This window comes from Cryptomeria japonica, chromosome 7 (assembly GCF_030272615.1).
Source record: "Cryptomeria japonica chromosome 7, Sugi_1.0, whole genome shotgun sequence".
NCBI classification, from domain to species: domain Eukaryota; kingdom Viridiplantae; phylum Streptophyta; class Pinopsida; order Cupressales; family Cupressaceae; genus Cryptomeria; species Cryptomeria japonica.
In genome coordinates, this window is record NC_081411.1 from 806,207,987 (window position 1) to 806,228,744 (window position 20,758).

Consider the following 20,758-nt stretch of genomic DNA (forward strand, 5'->3'; position numbering starts at 1 on the left):
GGTGGACAAGCTATGGAATGGTTCTCCCAACTTCCACCTAGAATCAAGTCATGGAATGATCTAGCAGAAGATTTCATACAACACTTCTCATACAACATTGAAACAAATGTGTCACTGACTACTTTGTGCAGCACTAAACAAAAAAATGGGGAGTCCTTTGCTTCATTTTTACAGCGATGGAGAGGTCTTTCTAGTCGATGCTCCTGTGATATCTCACAAAAACAAATGGTAGAAATGTTTACCCAAAATGTCAATAGGGATATTGGATATGAACTAAGAAAAGCTTGTTTGTCTACCTTCAAGGAATTCATAGAAAAGGGATTGGCAACTGAGAGAGTCCTTATTGAACAAGGCACCATTAAGCTATTCAAAGATAACAAAGAGGAATCAAAAGGGAAAGACAAGCCCCGCTTTTGGAACAAGAATAAGAACATGATTGATGATGGGGTAGTAGATGCAAATGTTGTAAAACCAAAAGTAAATTTCCCCAATGCAAGTTCATCCAATTCGAACAATCAAGTAAACACTCAAAGGTCATCAAAGCCTCGAAGGAAATACACTCCATTAGGAGAGTCAATTGAGACATCATTCAATAAATTGGTTGCAAACAAGCTTATAACACTACCAAATAATCCACCTTATGAACCAAAAGTAAAACATGCCTGGTGGAATGATGATGAGTATTGTGAGTATCACAAAATCAAAGGACATACAATTGGTAATTGTCACAAATTAAAGGGTGTTATACAAGATCTTATTGACAAGGGTGACATCAAATTTGATGGTCACACCTCCAATTAGGAACATGTGATGTTTAAGGAGCCATTCCTCAAACATGATAAAAGAAAAGCCAATTATGCTAAGATGTCATATGATTATGATTCTATCGTTAACCACATTTCAATGGACAATTATGTTTCTACCATTATTATAAAGGACAAAACTCCTGAAAGTTATACCCAAAGGAGTAAAGTTGTTTTGAAAGGTATTGGATCGTCCTCTTCATCCTCCAAGGACAAAACCTCTGAATGTAATGTCACAATCCGTCGAGGTAAAGTTGTTAGGGTTTCAAGCAGATCCGAAACAAATATGAACTAACAATTATATGCAGAATTAAATACAAAAGATAAAGAAATAAAACAGGACACAGATAACACAAAGATTTAACGTGGTTCACCCAGAATTGGCTACATCCACCATACACAATCGTCTAATCTTTCTTATTATCCAGCAAAAATAGTACATCAACCTCACAATGCCTTAAGCATCCCAGCCGCTTATAACATGCATTTTTAGGGCAAAAACAAAGTCGGGCTTTTTAGGGTTTTATTACAATGTCAGTTTTCATCAAAAAAAAACCCCAAAAAATTTGCTAATACGTGTTGAGTGTACAGTACTTTGCTGATCAATCGCCACATTTCAACAATCTCCCACTTGGAGACTGATCAGGCTCCACACCGAACAATCTCCCACTTGGAGACTGATATTACATGACACCACTATACATGCAACATTCGCTGGATAAAACACTAGGACTCGACTGGTATAAATTCCACAATTATCAATCAAGAAGACCAACAAAAACTGATGAAGAAATTAGCTTCTCCCGTGGAACTGCCTTCGTGAACATATCAGCAGGATTCTCACTTGTGTGAATCTTCTCAAGTCGTAACTGACCCTCCTACAAAATAGTCTGGATGAAGTGGTACCTGAGCTGAATGTGCTTTGTCCTTGAATGAAAAGCAGAGTTCTTCGCAAGATGAATGGCACTCTGGCTATCAGTAAATAATGGGCGATCCTCCTGTGTCTGACCCAATTCCTCCAGAAAACATTGTAACCAAATCATCTCCTTGCTGGCTTCTGTAGCAACAACATACTCAGCTTCAGTGGTTGAAAGTGCAACAACCTTTTGCAGCCTAGAAATCCAACTGACTGCAGTTCCCCCTATAGTAAAAACATAGCCTGTAGTGCTCCTTCGTGGATCAATATCACCTTCCAGATCAGAGTCAACAAATCCACTCAGAGCAACATTAGATCCTTTGAAACATAATGCCTTTGTAGTGGTTCCTTTCAAATACCGAAGGATCCATTTTACAGCATTCCAATGTTCCATACCCAGATTACTCATAAACCTGCTCACAACTCCCACTGCATGTGCAATATCTGGCCTTATGCATACCATTGCATACATCAAACTGCCAACAGCTGATGAATACGGGATGTTAGACATTTTCTTTACCTCTTCATGTGCCTTTGGGCACATCTCCTTAGTCAATTTGAAATGACTAGCCAAAGGTGTACTAACTGCTTTTGCATCCTACATGTTAAATCTTTTCAACACCTTCTTTATATACTCACTTTGGGACAAATTCAAGGTTCTATTTTTTCTGTCTCGTGTAATCCTCATACCCAGAATTTGCTTAGCTGCACCCAAATCCTTCATAGCAAATGACCTAGCTAATTTCTATTTAAGATCATTTATGTGTTCCATGTTAGACCCAGCAACAAGCATGTCATCAACATAAAGCAACAGGATAATATAACTGCCATTATCCAATCTCTTAAAATATACACAATGATCAGAATGACATCTATGATAACCGTGTTCAGCCATGAAACTATCAAATTTTAAATACCATTGTCGGGGTGCTTGCTTTAGGCCATACAAACTTTTCTTCAACCTGCACACCAAGTTCTCCTTGCCTTTGACCTCATATCCCTGTGGTTGCAACATGTAAATTTCCTCCTCCAAATCTCCATGGAGAAAAGTTGTTTTCACATCTAATTGTTCAAGATGTAAATCATCTGCAGCCACAACACTAAGTACAGTTCTAATTGAAGTCATTTTTACAACTGGAGAAAATATTTCATCATAATCTATACCCTTTTTTTGTGCAAAACCTTTTACCACAAGTCTGACCTTAATCTTTTCTGACCTCCTTCCTCCTCCTTCAGCCGATAAACCCATTTGTTAGGCAAGGCTCTTTTTTCTACAGGTAAAGGGACTAAGTGCCAAGTCTTATTTTTCATCAAGGAGTCCATCTCCTCTTTCATGCCTAGCTCCCATTATTGTTTGGCATCCACCTGCATTGCTTCTTCATATTCTTCTGGTTCACCAGAATCAGTTAATAATATAGAATACAAAGAAGGAGAAGATCTTTCAGGGGGTCTACTTGACCTCGTAGAACGTCTAACACTTGTAGGATTTTGTGGGACATTCTGTTGTTGTTGAGCATCAAGTACCTGTGGCATTTCATTTTCAGGAATCTCATCCAACACCACATATTCTTGCTTGTCTTGTTCATGCTTCTTTTCCTGCATCTGTTCTTTATACATAACCTTCTCATTGAATATAACATCTCTACTTCTAGTTATTTTCTTATTTTCCAAATCTCATAACCGATAGCCATATTCATCTATCCCATATCCAATGAAGGTACATTTTTTAAATTTAGCATCAAGTTTGGTTCTGTTTTCTTTATCAACATGGATAAAAGCTTCACAACCAAAGGTTTTCGGAAAAGAATAATTTACCTTTTTACCAGTCCATGCCTCCTCTAGAATACCACCATCCAAAGGCGTCGAAGGTCCTCTATTTATCAAATATATAGCAGTATGTACAACATTTGCCCAAAAATGTAAGGGCAATCCAGCATGCAATCTCATGCTCCTCGCGCGTTCCATGATAGTCCTATTCATTCTCTCTGACACACCATTTTCCTGTGGAGTTCCTGGAACTGTCTTCTTCTTTCTAATCCCATTTAAGGAGCAGTAATCTTCAAATGCTTTGCTGCAATACTCACCTCCATTATCCGATCTGAGACACTTCAACTTTTTTCCTGTCTCATTCTCAACCAAAACTTTCCATTTCTTAAAAGTTTCAAAAACATCTGATTTTTGTTTTAGGAGATATACCCATGTTTTTCTGGTTGAGTCATCAATAAAAATAACATAATAACAAGAGCCACTAAGAGATGATAACTGAGCCAGTCCCATACATCTGAATGCACAAGCTCTAACTTCTCACTCTTCTTCTCTTTCCCAACCTTGAGAAATCCGATTCTTTTATGTTTGCCATAAACACAGTTTTCACATAACTCTAAATCAATCTTCTTTAGTCTTGGCAATAGATTTTTGAAGTGAAGGATTTTCATCCCTTTCTCACTCATGTGCCCAAGCCTATGGTGCTACATTATCGAATCTGTTCTTGCAACATCTATTGTTGTTGTCCCTGCAGTAACTTTATCTGTAGTAGCTAAGGTAGAGTAAGTGTTACCAGTACACAGATATAATGTGCCTACCTTCACACCTTTGGCTACTACTAATGATCCTTTATTGACCTTCCAGATACTATCTGAGAAGGTAACTATGCAACCTTCACTACCTAGTTGCCCTGCAGAAATTAAATTTCTTTTTAAGTTAGGAACATGTCTTACCTCTTGCAGAAACCAGTCATTTCCATTTTGCAACTTGATCTTTATCTTTCATTTTCTAACAATTTGACAGGGCTCATCATCACCCAAATATACCTGTCCAAAATCATCTTGAACATAATCTAGAAAATATTTTCTATGGGGTGTAGCATGAAATGAAGCCCTAGAATCTATTACTCGGGAATAATTAACATTATCCAAATATAAGATTAAAGCATCTTGTAAAGTATTACTTGCAATATTAGCTTCCTTACTGTCATTTTCATTTTTGTCTTCTTCTTTGTTTTTCCGAGACTAATAGTCTTTCTTTAGATGACCAGGCTTTCCGCAGTACCAGCAATCTTTCTTTCCTCTAGATTGAGAGCGTCCTTTCTTTGACTTCCCTCGTGACTTCTCATTCCAAGGGCCTTTTCCTCTTTCCTTTGATCTTCCTCTATTCTCCACATTCAAAACACTACTTGATGATGTTGGAGTCTCACATGTGCTTTTCCTTCGTATTTCCTCGCTTAGGATAACACCAACAATATCATCAAATACCAAAGTATTTTTACTAGAGACAGAGTTACTTACGGCCATAACTAAGCTATTCCAGCTTTCTAGCAAAGAACATAAAATCAAGAGAGCCCTAACCTCTTCTGCAAAGGTAATTTTTACTGAAGACAATTGACTAGTAATTGTATTAAATTCATTTAAGTGCTCCGCTACAGATCCTCCCTCACTCATTTTCAAATTAAACAAACGCTTCATAAGAAATACCTTATCGAAGCTGAGGGTTTCTCATACAGCTTAGCTAATGTTGCCATCAAATCTACAACCGTTTTTGTTTCTGTTATATTGAATGCTACAAACGGTGCAAGGCACAATCGAATGGATCCCAATGCCTTTCTATCTAAAATGTCCCACTCTTCATCTGACATTGTGGTCGCTTTCTTTGCCTTTCTTTCCAATGGCTGCCACAAATCCTTTTGATACAAGTAATCCTCCATCTGCATTTTCTATAACTGATAATTTTGGCCGTTAAACTTTTCGACCTTGAATTTGGAATCCTCCATTGCTCCCACTCAAATCTAAGAGTCCTGCCAATTTACAGAATACCTCGCTCTGATACCAATTGTTAGGGTTTCAAGCAGATCCAAAGCAAATATGAACTAACAATTATATGCAGATTTAAATACAAAAGATAAAGAAATAAAACAGGACACAGATAACACAAAGATTTAACGTGGTTCACCCATAATGGGTTATGTCCACCATACACAGTCATCCAATCTTTCTTATTATCCAGCAAAAATAGTACATCAACCTCACAATGCATTAAGCATCCTGTTGGAGTAAATAATTATTCATCTTGGATATTATTATACTTTACTTAAGTTTACTTAGGAAATGCATTTCATAGTAGTTTGGGTATGAGACAATTGGGTGTTTGTGCCACATTGGGATAGTGTGTGTAGGAGAAATTCCACCTTTTATGGTGTTGATCTTGTTGTTACACTCCACATTCAGTGGGTGATCCACCTCATGTGGAGTATTATATTATTTCTCCTACCTACCCACACCTATTTCCTACCTACCCTTGTTTCTTATTGAGCCACATGTCATGTTTGTGTGCTCACATATCCCTAGCCTTGCCTATATGAGCAAGCTCATCTACATTGTATGTGATTGATTATTGATCATTTTCTATTGATGAGAATACAGTTTATTCTTGTCCTATATTGTGTCTCTATTTTGTAAATTTCATTGAGCTCTTGATCTTGGCAAAATCTCACATGGTATCAGAGCCATTAGAGTGTCATTGGTTCGCCAAATGAGAGAAATTTGATGTTATTTGGAGTTTGCATTTTGGAGCTTTCTATTGCAGGTTATTATTGAAGCTTGATGGGTCAAATCTGAAGTCACCATTGGATTGAGGAGGTCCAAGAAAGTCAATTTTGCCTTTTGTTTCATCCAAATCGGACTTCAAAGGCCAAATCTAGAGGCATTTGAAGTTTGAAGCCACGACGGGAATTTTCCAGAAATTTAATTTTGCAGGCAATTTTCAAATAGTGATATCTCACTCATCCGGACTCCTTTTTTCAAGAATTTTTTTTTTGGGGGGGGTAGAATTTCGTGATCTGTACAATGGTGCAAGATTTTGCTATTTCTCAGATACAGGTTTTTCGGAAATCGTGAAATCCTGATTTTTACAGCTTTGGAGGCTTCATTTGGGCTCATATGGACTCCTTTTCAAGTGTCGTTTTTTTTTAAAGTGCATATTTTTCATCTACTTTTATAATCTGCCATTTGTTTGTAGTGATTTTAAGTAGAAATAGTACTTTCAGTATTTGGCCATTTTTGGCATATTTGGTACTTGCATTTTGCTTGGATCTCAATTTAGATCACTAGTAGTATTTGTTAAAGTCTCTTAGATCTCATTTTGAGGAGTTGTAAATTGAAATCAGAAGTCCAATTTGCCTTGTTTTGCAAGTGGCCCATTGTATACGCACTAAGTATAAAGTGCCAAAATCATCATTTTTTGGAGGGATACTTTGATTGAGTGAATTTGGGAGGGTGTCTCTTGTGCTTTTGTGCTCTTGTGTTCCTTCCTTTCTGCTGCTATGGGTTCTTCTAAGTTTTCTTTCTTAACTCTTCATAATTATGCTACTTGGAAAATTGATGCATGGAGTAAACTTATGGAAAAAAGGACTAACTCATTACATTGATGGAACTATTGTTGCTCCTGTTAATCCTAAGGTTGATCCAGTTGGTCACTTGGATTGGCTCACTAAAAATATCATGGCAATTGGTACCTTAAGAAAGTATGTATCAAAGGATCCCATTTTTCATATTGAGAAGTGTACTCTAATCAAGGATGCTTGGCAAAAGTTTCAAGACTTGTATGGTCAAGTTGATGAGATTAGGGGATATCAAATTGATAGTGATCTCACCATGTTAGATCCCAAGAACTTTGATACTATACAAGATTATGTCACTACGGCAAATGAGTTGAGGGCACAACTCAAAGATTGTGGCATTGATAAGAAGGATACTCAATTGATATTCAACTTGATAGGCAAGCTTCCACAAGAATATGCAGCATTTGTTTCTAGTTTCCAAACCCATAGGATGACAATGGGTTCAAACTACACAATGCCTACATTTGATGCTTTCAATGAAATGTTGATGATGGAACAAACTAAGTTGATAAGCATGGGCATTCTTAAGGCTTCTAAGTCTCAAGCATTAGTGGCAACTCAAGGGAACAAAGGAAATGAAGGAAAGGACAACTCAAACAAGAAGAAATGGCAATCAAAGCCTAAGGAAAAAGCACCATCTTCTCCACAACAAGGAGATTCATCCTCTTCCAAGAGAGATAATTCACCAAAGAGGGAGAGACCTACTTGTGCCTATTATAAAAAGGTTGGTCATGAGGAGCATCATTGCCATTCTAAGAAGATTGATGAGCTTACACGTATCATCAAAAAGCATAACATTGATTTGCCTAAAGTCTACAAGAAGGATGATTCATCAACTTCCACTTCCTCACATTCAAAAGGAAAAGGGCAAGCATTCATGGCTTCTACAAGTGGGAAGACTCACTCTTTTGGAACAAGAAAAGGAAAAGCTCTATGTGCTACTATTAGTCATAGTTCAGAGAGATGGCTTCTAGATTCAGGGGCTTCTCATCATATGGCATCTTCGCAATCTATGTTCTCTACATTTGAGCCTTACACCATGCCACAGATTTTGATGGGCAATCATACATACATGGATGTGATTGGGAAAGGATCTATTGACACTGGGGATAACTCCTTCAATGATGTGTTGTGTGTACCCCACTTGACAAACAATCTCCTTTCTATCTATCAAATCACACATGGCGCAACTAAGAGAGTTGTGGAGTTCACACCTAACTCGGTTTTCATTAGAGACTTGGAGACTAGAGCTATCATTGTGACTGGGGTGGTTGATCATGCATCTCGGTTATACTCCTTTTCAGATTTTTTTGATGATGATGATTTCACATTTGATGATTCTACACATGATGATCACACTTCTTGTTATAGTTCATATTTTGAGAACTTTGGGCACTTGAACATGGGGATTCTCACATGTGACCCCATTCTTGAGCCTTGTATTTCATCTCCTCATATTGATATCACATCACCTATTGCACCTGATGATGCAAATAATGCAACAGTTTTGCCTTCATGTGATTCAGTGCAGTAGGATATTCATTGTCTTCCAGCTTCAGATTCATGGGATGATTACTTGACAGACATTGCAGGTTTGTTTGTGGAATCCTACATTGTAGATTTGGGAGACATCATTGATGACATTCATCTTCTCTTTGATGAAGGTGATCCTTCTTCGATTGTTGCGAGGGAACACTCTGGCCCTCTTGTTCATTCTCTACATGACCATTCTTTCGAGGTTGACATGATTGTGGATACTTATGTACAGTAGTTGGAGGAGGTCTCTTTATTTTTTGAGGAGACATGTGAGTCTTTGGGACATGTTCTCCATCCATCTCCACTAGATCTTGGAGTGCCTTTTTCAGCAGTGTGGCACAGTTTACCACCTTTGGAGGGGGTATCTTTTAGCATCAACATGGGGAAACTTGAGCAGTTTTCAGAGATTCCTTTCATCATGAGTTTTCTTCATACATCTTCCCTTCATGATTGGGGAGACTTCATGGATACACCTTTGGTTTTGTTTCTTCCTAAGGGGAGGAATGTTGTTCGACGTTCATGGAGCAGTTTTTTCATACATTGAGCTTCTATCATTGGTGCATATTCCACATTGAGGAGGAGCTTCCTAGCTTCTCTTCTTCTCTCATATGGGGGGGACTTTTTCCTCACATGGGGTTTTGTTCCTCACATTCTTCTATGAGAGTTCTCTTATATGTTTTTCATCTCTCTTTTGGGGGAGGGTTTTTTCCCATTGGGTTTTTCTCTCTTTCCCCACTTTGTGAGAGATTTCATTGCATTGGTTTGCATGCATTTGCATTTGTACATGGGTACCTAACATGGCCTAGTAGCTGGGACCCATCTTGCATTGCTTAGTTGCATTGTAGACTTAAGTGCATTCCCCTAAGTTGCACTTAAGGGGGGGTGTTGGTGTAAATAATTATTCATCTCGGATATTATTACACTTTACTTAAGTTTACTTAGGAAATGCATTTCATAGTAGTTTGGGTATGAGACAATTGGGTGTTTGTGCCACATTGGGATAGTGTGTGTAGGAGAAATTCCACCTTTTATGGTGTTGATCTTGTTGTTACACTCCACATTCAGTGGGTGATCCTCCTCATGTGGACTATTATATTATTTATCCTACCTACCCACATCTATTTCCTACCTACCCTTATTTCTTATTGAGCCACATGTCATGTTTGTGTGCTCACATATCCCTAGCCTTGCCTATATAAGCAAGCTCATCTACATTGTATGTGATTGATTATTGATCATTTTCTATTGATGAGAATACAATTTATTACTGTCCTATATTGTGTCTCTATTTTGTACATTTCATTGAGCTCTTGATCTTGGCAAAATCTCACACATCCCAACCGCTTATAACATGTGTTTTTAGGGTAAAAACAAAGTCGGCCTTTTTAGGGTTTTATTACAATGTTGATTTTCATCAAAAAAAAAACCCAAAAAAATTGCAAGGATACGTGTTGAGTGTACAATACTTTGCTAATCAGTCACCACATTTCAACAATCTCCCACTTGGAGACTGATCAGGCTCCACACCGAACAAAAGTCACCTTGCAAGGTGTTCCACCCAAGACCACAACCTCATCATCTACCCAAAATGAGTATGACCTTGTAGATCAGTTACGGAAAACACCCACCCTTATTTCCATCCTTGAACTCTTGCATATATCCCCTTCACATAAGGCCATTCTTGACAAAACCTTGAGAGAAACCTCTGTACCCACTAATCTGAATGTGGACTAGTTTCACGCCATGGTGGGATACCTTTCCACTTTGTATTGCCTTACATTCACAAAAGCCAATGATGTCTTTGTATGCCAACCAGACAATGCACCTCTCCACATTGGAGCCTTTCTCCATAAAAATCGTATCAAACGAGTTTTGATAGATGGAGGAACAAGTTTGAACATTTGTACACTAAATAATATTAAGCAATTGGGATATTCTGAACAAACCGTGAATTAAAATAATAAGATCACCATTAAAGCATATGATGATGAAGAACGCTCGTCCAAGGGAACAATCACCTTACCCCTGAGAATTGGGCCAGTAACGAAGGATGTGGTTTGTCAAGTCCTTGATCTAGATCTCACATACAACATACTTTTGGGACATCCATGGATACATGAAATGAGAGTGGTACCATCAACATATCATCAATCTATCAAATTTCCTTACAATGGAGTTGAAGTAACAAGAAAAGGTGATCCAAATCCGTTCACATATTGTAATAACCTATGACCAAGATCAAATATAGTAATTCCAATTAATAGAGAGGCAACTCCATCATCAACATATGTGGATCCAAAATCATTAAAATCTTCTACATCAAAACAAGGTGAGCTTAAAGGAAAATACAAGGACAATGGAATGGGAGAGTATACTTTGAATCAAACTATGTATTTAAGACAAATAATGGATTCTCCTAAAGATTATGGACGACCACATCCTTCTAAAAAGGTATCCACTATTACTATAAAATGGGATCCCACTATATTCTACAAATGGGGTGAGATGGAAGAAGAAGATCTTCACAAAATGCTTTATAAAGAACCTGAAGAAGAATCTGCACAAGATCACATCAAAATACCATGTGAAAAGTATGACAAAGGATTTAAGTTATTACAAAAATTTGGATATGATGGTAAAGTCCCTCTTGGGTTACAAAAGAAAGGAATTGTTGAACCATTGCAATGAGAGTTAACATTCAAAAAACAACGCTCCAAAGGACTTGGCTTCATGCCCCTTAGATTAGGCACTCACAATTCTAAAGAAGCATTGCAAATCATAGACTCTAATGACCAACAAGAAAATAAACTCTATTCCACAGACTCTAATGAATGGGAATGGGGTTCAGACAAGTCATCTAGTGATTATGAGATCACCGAAACATTCAGAGAACTAGGTGAACCCACAAAAGAAGAAGAGTTTATAACAAAAAATTTAGAGTTGGTCAAGTGACTCTATCAAAGTCTACATCTCAAGAAAAAAAAGATAGTGGAGAATTGTGGATAAAAACATTTTGGGATCTCGAACCCTCAATATCTCAAGGTTTTAGGTCGAAACTGCGAAGGGTGAAGACTCTCGTTGCTAAGTGCCCCTCTAGTGATGTTGATTTGGATTTGTCTATGATAGAGGCTGATGAGGAGAGTTCTAGTGATGACCTTGACGATTGCATCAAAATACCCGAAGACTCGTGTCTTTACCCTTACTCCCGTTGACTTTGAAAACACTAATGGTGTTCTCCTCGTTCATCTACAACTCATTGATTGGAACCAACAAGGGCCTCCACAACTAGAAAACTTCCAAAATTATGAGGCCTTTATTGACTACCATGGCATAAGAAATTATATACCTCTTGGGGACCACAAAGTAGGATACATAATAGAACTCGATAGCATGGCATATCTTGGAGAGAACGTCAAACCTTCTACTCACAAAAGTATAAAAATAAAAACAAATCATGGGTCTTATGGTGAAAACCACATTGTCGTGCTATCTAACCCTAAAAAAGTAAAAATAAAGGATGTATCTAAAGGTGAAAACCTCTCTAAGGCGCTCGAGGATGGAAGGTTTGACACTCTCCCTATGACATCATATGAAGAGAAATTGTCAATTTTGGTGGAGGAAACTATCAAGACAAATATTGGCACAGAGGAAATTTCACACAACATCTTCTTAGCACAGTCTCTGACAGAAAAAGAAAGACGAAAGTTCATAAGTTTCTTTACAGAATGAAAAATCAACTTTGCATGGTCATATGCGGATATGCTCGGATTAGACCCTAATCTAGTAATGCATCATTTGACAGTTACTCCAGGAGCTAAACCTATAAAACATAAATTGAGAAAGATGCACTCGTAGGTGGCACTATTAGTTGTTGTTATATGAAGCCTAATCAGACTCGAAGGTTAAATTTTCCCTACTTCTATCGGCACGGTTTCCCTCATTATTTTTTGACGGGGGTTTGGGGGCAACGCCACTTGCGGGGTCCAGGGGTGAATTTTATTATTTTATAAAGGCGTCGAGTGTTATTTTTCTATTGGCTGACATGTTGTAACCCTAATTTTGTAACCAACATAAGTCTTGATAAAAAGGCCAAGGGTTAGGGTTTTCTGTAGAGAATTTTGTAGCATTTTGCAGTAGTATTGAGTTGCAAGGGGATTGTTGCTTGTAATCAGTTTTGATTTACTAGATAATAATATTGGACTCTTTGTTTGGTGGATGTAGCGCAAGTCTGGGGGAACTGCGTTAAATATTGTCTCTTTGCTATTATTATTTTTGTGTTTTTCAGTCTTGTGTTTAATATTTATCTGCATATAATTGATATTTTCTGCATGCAATTCCAAACACTAGTCAAGGTAGAGATGGAGAAATTATTGAATGTTGGATTCATTAGACCAATTGATTACCCGAGTAGATTTCTAATTTGGTACCTATCAGTAAACCAGATCACAATATCATAATATGTACAGATTTCAGAGACATCAATAAATCTTGTCCTAAAGATGATTTCCCACTGCCAAATATTGATTTAATAGTGGATCTTACAACTGGTCATGCAATGTTATCATTGATGGATGGATTATCTAGGTATAACCAGATCAAAATAGCACTTGAAGACCAACATAAAACTTACTTGTCCTTGGGGTACCTTTTGTTGGAATGTTATGCCCTTCGGATTAAAGAATGCGGGTGCTACATATCAAAGAGCATTGACAAAAATCTTTCATGACTCATGCATGTCACTGTGGAAGATTATGTTGATGATCTCCTGGGAAAGTCAACAACAAGAGAAGCACACTTTGATATCCTATCTGTGGTTTTTGAATGTTTGGAAAAATACAAAGTTAGACTAATCCTAAGAAGTGTGTCTTCGAGGTGACCTCCAAAAAACTCCTTGGATACATTGTCTCACAAAGAGGAATTGAAGTAGATCCAACAAAAGTCAGAGATATATTAGAGATGCCACCACCAAAGAATATTAGTCAACTTTGGTCTCTACAGGGAAGACTTCAATCGATACACAGATTCATCGTGCAACTTGCAAATAAATGTCATCCTTTTCAGCATCTACTTCACAAGAATATCAAATTCAAATATGACGATAAGTGCCAACTGGCTTTTTAAATTATCAAAGACTATATTTTGAATCCACTAGTATTGATGCCACCTATCCTAGGAAAACCCTTATTACTTTACATATCAGCTACACAAACAACATTGGGGGCACTCTTGGCACAACACGATAATGAAGGCGAGGAAATAGCAATATACTATATTAGTTGTACATTGGTTGGTTAAGAGCTTAACTACACACCGATTGAGTGTGCATGTCTTGCTGTGGTTTTGCCTCGTAGAAATTACGTCATTACATGCTAACTCATAAAACAAAGCTCATTGCCAGGATAGATCCACTCAAATATCTTCTCAATAAGGCGACACTCACTGGCAGATTAGCTAAATGGGTTATGATCCTAAGCGAGTTCGACATTGAATATGTGGACTATAAATTAATTAAAGGACAAGCTATTGTAGATTAGTTGGTAGATGCACCTATGATTGATGACACTCCCATTGCCTTGGAATTCCCGGATTAATCCATTTTTACGGTGACAAATGTAAAGTGTTGGCAACTATATTTTGATGGTTCATACATGCAGCATGGCGCAGGAGCTGGTATCCTCTTCATAAAACCACAAGGAGATTTCATTATTAAGTCATATCAATTTTCATTCCCTTGCACAAATAACATAGCAGAATACAAAGCGTTAACAATAGGACTATGAATTGCAATTCAGTGGAAGATCCATGAACTCCATGTTTTGGGGGACTCTTAACTTGTGATTCGACAAGCAAATGATGATAATCATATTAAAGATGAAAAGTTAATGCCTTCAAAGAAAATGGTGGATGATTTTAAGAAGTATTTCACACAAATAATCTTTGAACAAATTCCAAGGGATAACAATCGAGCTACAAATGTCATGGCTACCATTACTTATTTGATTGATATGCCTCAGAATGAGACCCGCTATGAGTTCTTGGTGGATAATATTTTGGTTCCCTCATATGAGATCACTCCTGTCAAGATGATATGTGTTGTTGGTCCTGATTCCCCTATTGGCAACAACAATGAAGGAAAACTGAGAGGGGGGTGAATCGGTTTTCACTAGTTTAAACAAATTAAGCATAATTTCATATTTGATCAACTGCAACAAGAACAAAGATAAACACAATAACAACAACACACATAACACCAATATTTTGATGTATAAAACCCAGTTAAGGGAAAAACCACGGTGGGAACCTACCTACAATAAGATGATACTCTGCAGTAGTATGTGTAAATATTACAATGGGGAATGCATATACATTTAGGCACACTGCCTAGAGCTCACTATTTAAAATATGATAACCTAGAAGGCTACAACCCTCAGGGAAGGTTCACTACCTTATAAGAACATTGAGACAACAATCTGGTTTACATGAATTGAAATAATAGCATCTCCAAATGCCTGATGACAGTTTCGATTAAGCACATTTGTCTGCCTTGCAATATTCTCTGCTTAATACTTCTCACTGAAAGATGAATTCACTTATTCATACAAACATTACTCTCTGATAATGCAAAAATAACCTCTAACAACCACTGATCTCCAAATTACTTGAATATAACACCTATTTATACAAATCATCAACCTTGACTACAAGGTCGACTCAACCCTCAAGAACTAATTACAAATTTGCATCACACGATACATAAATCAACCACCAGACCAATGCAATTTCAAGATGACATATCATGGACCCAAATCAAATCCTTGAACATGCAACACCACCAAAAATCTCACCAAGATCATCCGCAACACACTACACCACCAAAAATGTTGCATAACACGAAGAATATTACCAGACCCATAAGATCCTCAATAATGTGCACAATGATCAATGTAGACCAACAAAACAAATAGGACGTGATTATGAAACACCAACAAGCACATTAGAACCATCCGCAATAGCTGCACCAACACCACTTAATCAAATCTTTATCGATCAACACACTGATACTCAAGATCACTTCAACAACAGTAACTGGGACTAGAAAGATAACTTATGGAGCACCGAATCATGAACCATCTGAATTTAAGATACACACGAACATCCCAAACACTCTCCTAAATCCACAACTCAAGATTAATCATTCCGAAGGAAAATAGATCGCACACTAGAAAACTACAACACCAAACACTAAAAAACCAATCCTCATACCAGAATCCTTAACTCGATCAAATCACCGCATAGCATCATGAAACCAACTCCAAATCAAGTATCTCTAGTTGATTCAACATATCAAATAGATAAACCAACCAAATTAACTCTTTGCAATCACCGGAATACCAAAACACAAGAATATGTTGACATCAATGACAACAACATATCATAACAACAACAATATCCAACAATATCCCCCCAATATCATACACACGAAGCTTCCAAGATAAGGATATTTTTCACATGCTTCTCTCCCCCTTTGACAACAATGCCAAAGACACATGCAAATCATTATTCTCTCCCTCTTATGAGATAATCTCATAAATTTGAACATTTGAACCATTCACTGACTACTCCCTCGGAGCAACAACACCCACTCATCAATCTGGATAAGAAGATAAGACCATGAAGTCCACTGGATTGATGCATCTCAATGCATCTAGTTCTCATTAGGAGGGGCAGAAACCCCTAACTTATCTCTCAAATATACAAATGTATCAGCAGGAAAAGGCTTAGTAAAGATATATGCAATTTGATCCTTTGTAGATACATATTCTAATTTGACTTCTTCCTCACTGACTTTCTCCCTCAAGAAATGATACTTAATTGATATCACATTGATATATGCTTTATTTTAAAATGCAGTACCAAATTCTTTGTTAATATTAATACCACTTGAATTATCACAATACATAACAGTAGGCTCATCATAAATAACTCTAATGTTCTTCAACGTCTGCTTCATCCAAACTACCCGAGTACAGTTTCTAGCAACAACATTGTATTCAACTTCTGCAGTAGATAGAGAAATAGTATCTTGCTTCTTACTTGCCCAAGAAACCAACTTCATTCCCAATAAGAATGCTCCACCGGTAGTGCTCTTTTGGTCATCAACATCACCTACCCAATCAACATCAATATAAGCACATAACATGAAATCATTATTCTTCGGATACCACAAACCATAGTCAATTGTCCCTTTCAAGTATCTGAAAAATCCTTTTCACAGTAGTAACATGACTTTCTTTAGGATCAGCTTGAAATCTTGCACAAAGATAAACATCATGTATAATGTTTGTTCTAGTTTGAGTCAAGTATAGTAGTCCACCAACCATAGATCTATACAAGGTTTGATTAACTTTCTGAGATTCATCATGCTTAGACAACTTGCATCCAGTCACCGTAGGAGTTCCAACAAGTTTGGAATTAGCCAACCCAAACTTTTTCAACAATTCCTTCACATACTTATATTAAGAAATGAAAATGCCTTTATCAGTCTGTGTAATCTACAATCCCAAGAATAATTTCATCTCACCTATCATAGACATCTCAAACTCTTTTTGCATGTCATCAACAAACTTCTTTCTCAAATCATCATCTCCTCCAAAAATAATGTCATTAACAAAAACTAAACAACAATCAAAATGTTATCATTATCAACCTTAAAGTATAAATTACTATCAACAATACCTTTACAGAATCCCAACTTCATCAAATACCTGTCCAATCTAGCATACCAAGCTCTAGGGGCTTGTTTAAGTCCATACAATACTTTCTTCAATCTGTAAACCATGTCTCCTTCATCTAATAATGAAAACCCATCTGGTTGCTCAATGTAGACTTCCTCTTCCAAATCACCATTCAAAAAGGCTGACTTCACATCCATATGATATAACTTGAAGTTCTTATATGCAGCATATGCAAGAAGTAATTTAACAACTTCAATTCTAGCTACCGGAGAAAAAGTCTCCTCATAATCAATTCCTTCCAACTATGAATATCTCTTACATACCAGTCTTGCTTTGTTTCTAACTACTTCACCGACTTCATTTAATTTAATCGAGAACACCCATTTTGTACCAATTGCATTCTTGTCTTTAAGTCTTGAAACAAGTTCCCATGCATTGTTCTTTTCAATTTGATTCAACTCTTCTTCCATAGCTTTTATCCAATTCTCATCTTTACAAGATTCAACAACATCTTTAGGTTCAATCTTAGAGATCGGACATATCTCTTCTGCAACAATCTTTCTCCTAGTCATCACATCTTTATTTTTGTCACCAATAATCTAATTTTTTGAATGATCTAATCTTACATACCTCATAGTCTTTTGATTGTTCTGATTCTCAGGTTCTTGAACTTCTTCACCAATAGTAGCAATATCTAGATTGAAGGTCTCTACTATATTATTCTTCTTTAGGGTCTTAGTAGGTACTTGCTTTGAAATAACATCCTGATCATCAAACTCGTATTTGCATGCTCTGATCTGCTTCTCATGACATTCATCAACCTTCACATTTGCACTTTCCACTATCTTTCTCAACCTCTTATTGTAACATCGGTAGACCTTTCTCTTAGTAGAATAACCTAAGAAGATTCCTTCATCACATCTTGCATAAAACTTTCCTATATCCTCATCTCTTTTGATATAACATTTGCTTCCAAATTTTTTGAAATATCTAACTGTAGGAACATGACCAAACCATAGCTCATAAGGAGTCTTACTAGAATAAACTTTTATATGCACCTGGTTGAATGTGTATACAACAGATCTAACATCTTCTCTCCAAAAGGTCTACAAAATATTCCCTTCAATCAACATAGTCCTAGCTACATCCAAAATAGTTTTGTTCTTTCGTTCAACAACTCCATTCTGCTGAGGGGTTCTAGGAGCATATTGTCTTTTAATTCCATTATTTTCACAAAATGAATCAAACTCATCAGATGTGAATTCTCCACCTCTATCAGATCTTAGACATTTCATCTTCAATCATGTCTCGGTCTCCACCTTAGCCTTGAATATCTTGAATTTCTCTAGTTCTTTTGATTTCTCTCTTAGAAAGGTAACCCACATCATTCTAGAATAGTCATCAATCAAGAACATAAAATACTTGTCACCCTACATGCTTCTCACTCTTGTAGGACCACACAAATTAGTATGCACAAGATCTAACAATCCATTAGATGTATACAACTTAATTTAAAATGAAATTCTTGTTTGCTTTTCCAACTGACATTCTTTACATACCAGATTAGATGGTTTCACAATCTTAGGCAAATCTCTAACAACTTGAGTAGAACTTATCCTTATCATGCAGTAAAAAATTAACATGTGTAGTGTCCTAAAATTACGACCCTGACAATTTTTTACTACATCAGGGTCCTCACGCATGCGAGATCGAATCCTCTAGCCTGATTGGAGACCGAAGATTGTTCAACCCTTAGAAATGGCTTCTTTCTTAGCTTCTACATCACCCTGTCCACACTCTACCCTAGAGAAAGCGGTAGGACAAGGGCGTGGCACCCCTATCCCTACCCTATTTTGGGGCATGACCCTTCCTAGGGTTGCATTGTTGGTTGTGCATTGGGCGAGAAACTCCCCTGATGTCAGTCTGTGACAAAAATCAAATCCACTAAAATGTATTCAAGGGGCATTCATCCTCTCATTTGCATAAGTGGAAGTTGGATAAGTTGAAGTTTACATGAGATCAAGCATTCAAGAGCATTCAAGAGCATTCAAGCATTCATTTCCAGCATTGAGCATTCTCAAGTCTCCCTTCAAGGCTAGGTGTTGCATTCAAGTCAAGGATTCAACCAATGAAGAGGAGATTGATTCCAACATTCAATTCTACGCAAGTATTTCCATCAAAATTGCTATCACAACCTCCCTTGAGGTGATTTACAATTCAGTCTTTCGTTTACATTCACTTGTAAGTACTTTCTTTCATTACTTGGTTAATTCCAAAACTGGGGTTTGACCTAAAGGCAAACCCCCAATCCCAACCCATTTTCCTCTCTTTTATGTGTGTAGGTTTCAAGTGAGAAGCTGTACTTTCAGTTTCGGGCTCCATTTGCAGAGGCAAAAAAACCCTTTTCGTTTCACGGATTTTTCAGAGGACTGTGTACATTCCGCCATGGTTTGGGCAACTTTTCCTTAAATTCGTAGGGCAACTTTGTCTCGACATATTACTGCCAGATCTAGGGGCACAACTTCATCCCATGTTCCGATCTTAAGTTATAATCAGTTCTTTGTCACTTTTGCACTACATAATTCAATCAATTCCTTTCCATTTCAAATAAGGAAGAGGGGATCAACTTATCATTCCCATTTCATTCAGAATTTAATCTTCATCTTTGAAGGTTGAATCTAGTGAATTCTCCTCTCCTCTTCCGAATGTAACATGGTGAAAAGTGTTTGAAGGGTAATCAATAGTAAAACTCTCATCTCTCCTTGGAGGGAAAGGGTAGTTTTCCTCTCAAGCCATCATTCACCTTTTTCCACATTACAACATGAAACATCCTTCTATGCCACAACCAACTTTCATCTATCAGAGCAATCAAACAACTTTTCTCACCACCATTCAAATGAAAGATATTACCTTTAGTCTTAGATCCTGATGCAATCTCTATACCAGAGGCATTTAGAATCTTGTATTTACCATTCTTGAATTTCAAATCATATCCCTTATCAACCATCTGTCCAACACTTAAAAGATTATGCTTCAAACCTTCAACATATAAGACATCATCAGTACTATGCTTACCATCAAGAGAAATAGCACCTCTACCACGAATTACACAAGATTTATCATCTCCAAATCTCACTATACCATCATCATACTTCTCTATTTTCACAAATTTTCTTTTATCACCTGTCATATGATGTGAACAACCGCTATCAATTACCCATTCATCTTTCTCTTCAATCTTAGCAACGAAATCTTTCTCCTCAATGATGCAGCTTGTAGAATTCACTGGTACCGGATTATCTTCCTTGATAGCAATGAATACAAATTCATCTTCTAAATTCCCATTCTCAGACTCTTCATCTATCACACCTTCATT